The sequence below is a fragment of the Panthera tigris genome, chromosome F2 (assembly GCF_018350195.1).
Source record: "Panthera tigris isolate Pti1 chromosome F2, P.tigris_Pti1_mat1.1, whole genome shotgun sequence".
NCBI lineage: Eukaryota > Metazoa > Chordata > Mammalia > Carnivora > Felidae > Panthera > Panthera tigris.
In genome coordinates this window covers 29,984,217-29,990,753 of record NC_056676.1, presented here as the reverse complement: position 1 = coordinate 29,990,753, position 6,537 = coordinate 29,984,217, and the positions used below count along the sequence as shown (strand labels likewise).

Below are 6,537 nucleotides of genomic sequence, written 5' to 3'. Positions count from 1 at the left end.
CAAGACTGCCAGCAGGGAGTCTGATGGGGCTCAAACTCAGGAACTTTGAGATCATGATCTGAGCTGAAATCAAGAGTTAAACACTTAACCAAACAGAGCCACCCAGGCGCCCCTAAGCTTTTATTTCTTAGGGGACAATATTAATATTTACTTGAAGTATTTATTTTCATTTATATAGGGAAGAGAGAATATGTCTCCCTACTTTAACAACACAGAGACAGCATGAGTTACTGCTTTCTTCTCCAGTCTTGTAACACTTGTCTACTTGTTTAAAAAAAATGTAGCAACTGAGTGCTCCATTCTCAGCACACAAACTAAAATTGGAATGATACCCAGAAGATTAGTATGGCCCTTGTGTAAGGATGAGGTGCAAAAAAATGTAGCAGTTGAGAAAACCAGGGCACTGAGAGGTTTTCTGTCTTTCTCTGGGATACAGTTAATGACTGAGCTGAGTTTAGAGCCAGAGTCCGCGTTTCTCAACTTCCGTCTCAGATCTTACACTTTAGCAGTGGAGACATATATGTGAGGTGAATCTAAGGAAATGATAATGAAAACCTGAACAGGGCATGGGAGGCTGAGCAAGGGTTGCAGGAGAATGGAAGACTGACTCCCCACAAGAGCAAAGACCCAAGGGGCAGAGAACCCCAGGAGCAAACACCCAGGACTCATCTGGAAGCTGGATAGCATTATGCTAAGTAAAATAAGCCAGACAGAGACAGGCAAGCACTGCATGATCTCACTTGCATGTGGAATCTAAAATAGTCAAATTCGCGGAAGCAGACGGTAGAATGGCTGTTGCCAGGGGTGAAAGAAATGAGGAGCACAAACTTTCAAAGGGTACAAAGTTTCAGGTTACTATGTAGAGGTGATTGATGCGTTATTTAGCTTGATTGTGGTGATCTTTTCACACTGTATACATATATCAAAACATTAAGGAGTGCCAGGCTGGCTCAGCTCTTGATCTCGGAGTTGTGTGTTCAAGCCCCATGTTGAGGGTAGAGCTTACTTAAAAAAGATCAAGTTGTACACCTTAATTATTTTTAATTTTTATGTGTCAAAGATAGCTCAATAAAGTTTAAAAAAGAAAGAAATTAGATAGCAGAGGTATGGCTGGAGCAGAGGTATATGCCTGGAGGAGGAAGAAAAAAATGAAGAAAAGAGATGGGGGAGAGATCATGAGAGTTTTTAATCCACAGTGAAGAAATGGAAAATTTTCTCCATGTGGCAGGAAACATTAGACACATCCCTCTCAAGGGACGAGCTAGAGGTCTGGGTTTCAGGGGGTAGAAGGAAACTAACTATATACACTTTATAATGCTTGAAGTTTTTATCATGTGCATTGAGTATTTTTAAGAGAGAAAAAAATTCAAGCAAAAATTAGTCATTAAAACCAATACAACAAAGAAGGATTTATCTAAACAGGCAACCCCCACAAAGGAAAAAGGAAGAATCATGTGTTTATCAGTGAGGGCAAACTTCAGTTAAAAGTTTCATGTATTTTTCAACTTAAAGAGGCTGCTCTCCATGTGGTTCAAAGAAGCAATTCAAGTCTGAGACCTTCTGGGCTATTTCCTCTTTTGTGTAAGGCACAAAGAAAGAAACAAGTTAGCTCAGGGTGAAACATCTCTGAGACTTGAAACAATCACTATGATTTGATAATTCCCTATTTGGCAATAATTCATGCTCCAGAAAGAGGGAGGGAGGGGGAAAGGGGGAGGGAGAGGGGGTTGGGAGAGGGAGAGGGAGAGGGAGAGGGAGACTGACTCAATATCTATGATGCCATATAATCCCATTCATAAATAATAAAGACAAAGACACCTGTTAGAACAGATCCAATGAGGGAGGACAAGTTTAGAGGGGATAATTAATCGAAGTTATCCACCAAGAATGTCAGGTTTCTTGCATTTTTGTGTATAAAGTCAGTGAGTAATCCAGCTAAAAGGGCTTTACCCAAAGTGGCTGGAAAGGTGCTGAGTCCAAGATGCTTATAATGAAACACACATACCCCAAACCTAGTTGATAGTAGAGATTTTGTGATTTTTCATCTATGTGTAATAGACTGGATTTTAATAATGTCTGAGTTCTCACAGGAATTCTGGGACGAAGATATCAAGACAAAGTGAAATAAGCCATCTCCACACATAACTATTGCAAAAACCAATATAACTCAGCTTCTTCCCCTGGATTCAACGGCATGAAGATCGCCCTGTACTTTAGAATTCGTTCAATTGATACCAGTCTTCAATTAAGCAAGAAATTATACTTTAAAAACCAGCTAGCACTCATTTTTGTTTCTTTTTTCGCCACAGCATTTGCTGTCTTTTAAGTGAGTCCACAGGAAAGGAAAGGAAAGGAAAGGGAGGGAAGGAAGGAAAGGGAGGGAGGGAAGGAAGGAAACAAGGAAGAAAGGAAGGAAGGAAAAAACAGGGAGAGAGAAGGAATGAGCAAACCAACCACAGATCCTACAGAACGTTCTTCTGTTCTTATTTTTTTTTGTTTGTTTGTTTCTTCTTTTATTTTCCAATACTGGTAACATTTGTTAAGAAAGTGGTAATGTATTTTAAAGGCTATTATATCTTAATATCAACTTACAATAACTCTTCCATTTCAGTTTAGGAATTTTAAGGTAGATGAATGGCCACAGCAGCAAAATTGACAGAGAAGCCTTTCAAGAGAACCAGGAACTACATCTTTAGTGCACTGGCTTGAGTTTTCTGAACATATTGATAGGGACACAAAGCAATGACAGGAATTAGTATTGTCTTTTTCCACATTTTATGGAAGATGCAAAAATGATAAAAAGTCAGCAATTTTGGGGGTGCCTGGATGGCTTAGTGGGTAGAGTGTCAGACTCTTGGTTTAGGCTTAGGTCACAGTCTCACAGTGGTGAGATCAAGCCCCGAGTCAGAGACCATGCTGAGCATGGGGCCTGCTTAAGACTCTTTCTCTCTCTTTCTCATCCTTCCTTCCTTCCTTCTTTCCTTCCTTCCTTTCTTTCTCTCTCTCTTCCTTCCTTTCCTTCCTTCCTTTCCTTCCTCTCTCCTTCTGTCTCTCTTCTCTCCTCATGATCTCTCTTAAAAAATTAAGTTAAAAAAGTCAGCAATTATTTTAGCTTCATGGTTAGATTTTCTGTGGTCTCTTAAGTACATCATAGTGATCGTTTTCTTCATCACCCAAGTAAAACAAGAAGGAAAATGCTCTCTAACCAACAGAAGATGACAAAATATTTCTAAAATGTTCCTTTGGAAGAATATATTGAAACCAAGAAGCTAATGGAGAAATAAATGGGACTAAATATTACCTATAATTGTTAGCTATAGATGTCCTGATGGCCAAGTTGGTGAGTTTCCTCATTAGATTTCACACACAAAATTGATATCTTGCCCATCAAACTATGGAAAGCTGAAAGTGTAAGAAGTAAATGATTGGGGAAAGGTTTCTGTTTTGTTTTGCATTTAAATTTAAGTAGTTAGATAGCCACACTTAAATACTGACTGCTCTTTTGAATGCACAAATAAGACACTATTACATTTAAATGTCAATATCACCCTCCGAACTCTGTCATTTTTATGAATAAGTCTTTCCCTCATTTTTAGGAGCTTAGGCATTTGCTCCAAGATTCACTTTCATAACTTTTCCCATTTATCAGTAATTTACATTATTTTATTTTATTTTTTTAATTTTTTTTAACGTTTATTTATTTTTGAGACAGAGAGACAGAGCATGAACGGGGGAGGGTCAGAGAGAGGGAGACACAGAATCTGAAACAGGTTCCAGGCTCTGAGCTGTCAGCACAGAGCCTCATGCATGGCTCGAACTCACGGACCATGAGATCATGACCTGAGCTGAAGTCAGAAGCTTACCCGACCAAGCCACCCAGGCGCCCCAGTAATTTACATTATTTTAAATTATTTGTGAGATTCTGACCAAATCTTATGTTTACAGGTGACTATTATTCAATAATGGCAAAAATTGAAATTTTCCCCCCAAGAAGTTTCTAATTAATTTCATGAGTGTTTCCAGCTCACTGCCCTGGATCTCAGTAACCTCATCCATAAAATAAAAAGATTTGGATGGATAGTATTTAAGTATAATTCTGTTCCTCAACTATCATTCTTATATTTATATAGTTTTAGTGGACTGGTTTTTTTTTCTAACTTAGTGATCTAATTTAATCAGCACCTGAAGAAAGACTTCAACATTTATGATGTTTCAGTATCAAATCTCCTGTAATTATATCCCCATTTTTCATGTTATTTACTTTTGATTGAGATAAAATTGGCATGTAACATTATATTAGCTTCAGATGTACAACATAATTTGATATGCGTGTATACTGCAAAATGATCACAGTAATGTGTCATTAACATCTATAACCATACATACTTTTAAAAACTATTTATTTATTTATTGTCAAGTTAGCTAACACACAGTGTAGTCTTGGGTTCAGGAGTAGGTTCCCATGATTCAGCACTTACATACAACACCCAGTGCTCATCCCAACAAGGGCCCTTCTCAATGCCCACCACCCATTTTCCTCACCCTCCTAACCACCACCCCCATCAATCCCATACATATTTTTCTTGTGATGAAAACTTTTAAGATCCACTCTCTTAACAACTTTAAAATATACATGGAATATTATTAGCTATAGTCCCATGTTTTAAATGACATTTTCTGTTTCCATCTGTTGGACCACAGAGGATATTTCCTTTGGATGATCCATAAGTTGGCCAAATTGGTGAATTTTAATTATCCAAAGTGTTTCTCTGTCTCCATTGAGGCAAAGCTTATTCACTCAGTTCTAACAGTTACCAAAAGAGAAACATCTATGCTTCAGAAGGTCCAAAGGAGAGCACCCAAAATGTTAACAGTGATGTAGAGATGACCTTCGTGTAAATATGGATAACAGAGTTTAGGAATCAATGCAGAAAGATGATTTGTGAATAGTTAGATTTGGTAATTTGTTTAAAGTTAAATAACTAAAGCTGATAATCACAGGAAGAATACATGAGCGGTGAGTGCAACCATTCAATAACAATAGCATGATATTGGGCTGCCTGGGTGGCTCAGTCAGTTAGGCTACCGACTGTAGGTCATGGGATTGAGCCCCATGTCAGGCTAGGTGCTGACAAGGTGATCCTGCTTAAGATTCTCTCTCTTTCCCTCTGCCTCTCTCCCCTGCTCACTCTCTCTCTAAAATTAAAAGAAAAAAAAGCATGACATTGAGAGGGAACCTCATTACACAGAGTTAATTCCACTTAGTGCACCCCTATCTAGTTCCCATTCCATAACCAGAACCCTCAGGGACCTTTAAGTTACTTCTTATCCAACATAAAGCCAGTTACATTAGAAGCAGGAGGCAATGCTGAAGCTCAAATGTAGGGAAATTGGAAGGAAGAATTACATTACACAACCCAGACTAACACTTGACTTCCAAACTGTGGCATGGCAAATAACGTAGTCTGTCCCCCCAGTATTTGTTCTCCCTTTATCATAATTGAGATAAAGTGCCAAAAATGGAAAACTCCATTTTTTTTTTTCTGGGCAGATAGTTTAGGAAATTAAAAATGCATTTCCCAGTCTCCCTTGTTGTTTGGTGTGGTCATAGGATCATGACCATGTTTTGGCCAATGACATGTAAGTGGAAGTTTTCTCTGACAGCATCTCTAGTACTCCTTATGAATGAGCTCGGGCACCCCTGTTGCCATCTCATCCCTTCCTCCTTTCTGCTTCCCGGAACACAAATGTGATGTCTGTACCTGAGGGTAAGGGCACACACAAGTGAAGGTAACCTGGTAAACTAGGATGAGGCTGAGTCCCTGAGAACACCATGGATCAGTGCTACCTTATCAACCCTGCATTGCATACCCCTGAACTTTACTTGAAAGAAATGAAGTTCTATCTTGGTTAAGCCATTGGTTTTCCAGGACCCTAACATGTAGTGAAATCCAGTCTCAACAAATATGGGTGGCAAGTCAAAATATAACGGAATTTTGTAAAAGGCTTATATAAAGCTGGGGTGACAGATACAAAACTGGGCTCTGAAAGTAACTAGAAAGAGTTCTAAGTTGCTTCTAATCTTCCTGGTTGAGAGCCAGAAGCTCAATTGCCATCCCACAAACCATCCCTGTGGTCCTAACAGGGAGTATAAGCCTGTTCCGGATGATCATAGATCTGACTTAATGTATTAATTCCTATTAATTTCTGAGAACTTTATGCAGAACATCCTGATAGCTAAGACTAATGCCCCAGACCAACCAAAATACATAAGTAATTCTAATCAGATTAAAATTCTTCATATTTATCTCAGAAACTATTTCCTTTCTAGGTGATTCTATCTATGAATGAATAAAACACCTGTGAAAGACTGCTCCCCCTGGGTATAGGGGTAAAAATTTGATGACTGTTTTGATTAAATCATTCTACCTCAGTGTTCCACTGACATACTGTTACTTACTCCTATTCAGGAGGTTGTGGAATTTTCCAACACTTCTGTATCAATTTGGATCTAACTCTTACTGTTGGACATTGTTT

General features: G+C 38.6%; 1 non-coding gene across 1 annotated transcript; it reads left to right on the top strand.

The window, feature by feature from the left end:
• Positions 1–291: 291 nt before the first annotated feature.
• Positions 292–397, top strand: LOC122235214. Its single transcript, XR_006213336.1, has one exon. It is a non-coding gene; the product is annotated as a U6 spliceosomal RNA (small nuclear RNA).
• The last annotated feature ends 6,140 nt before the right edge of the window (positions 398–6,537 follow it).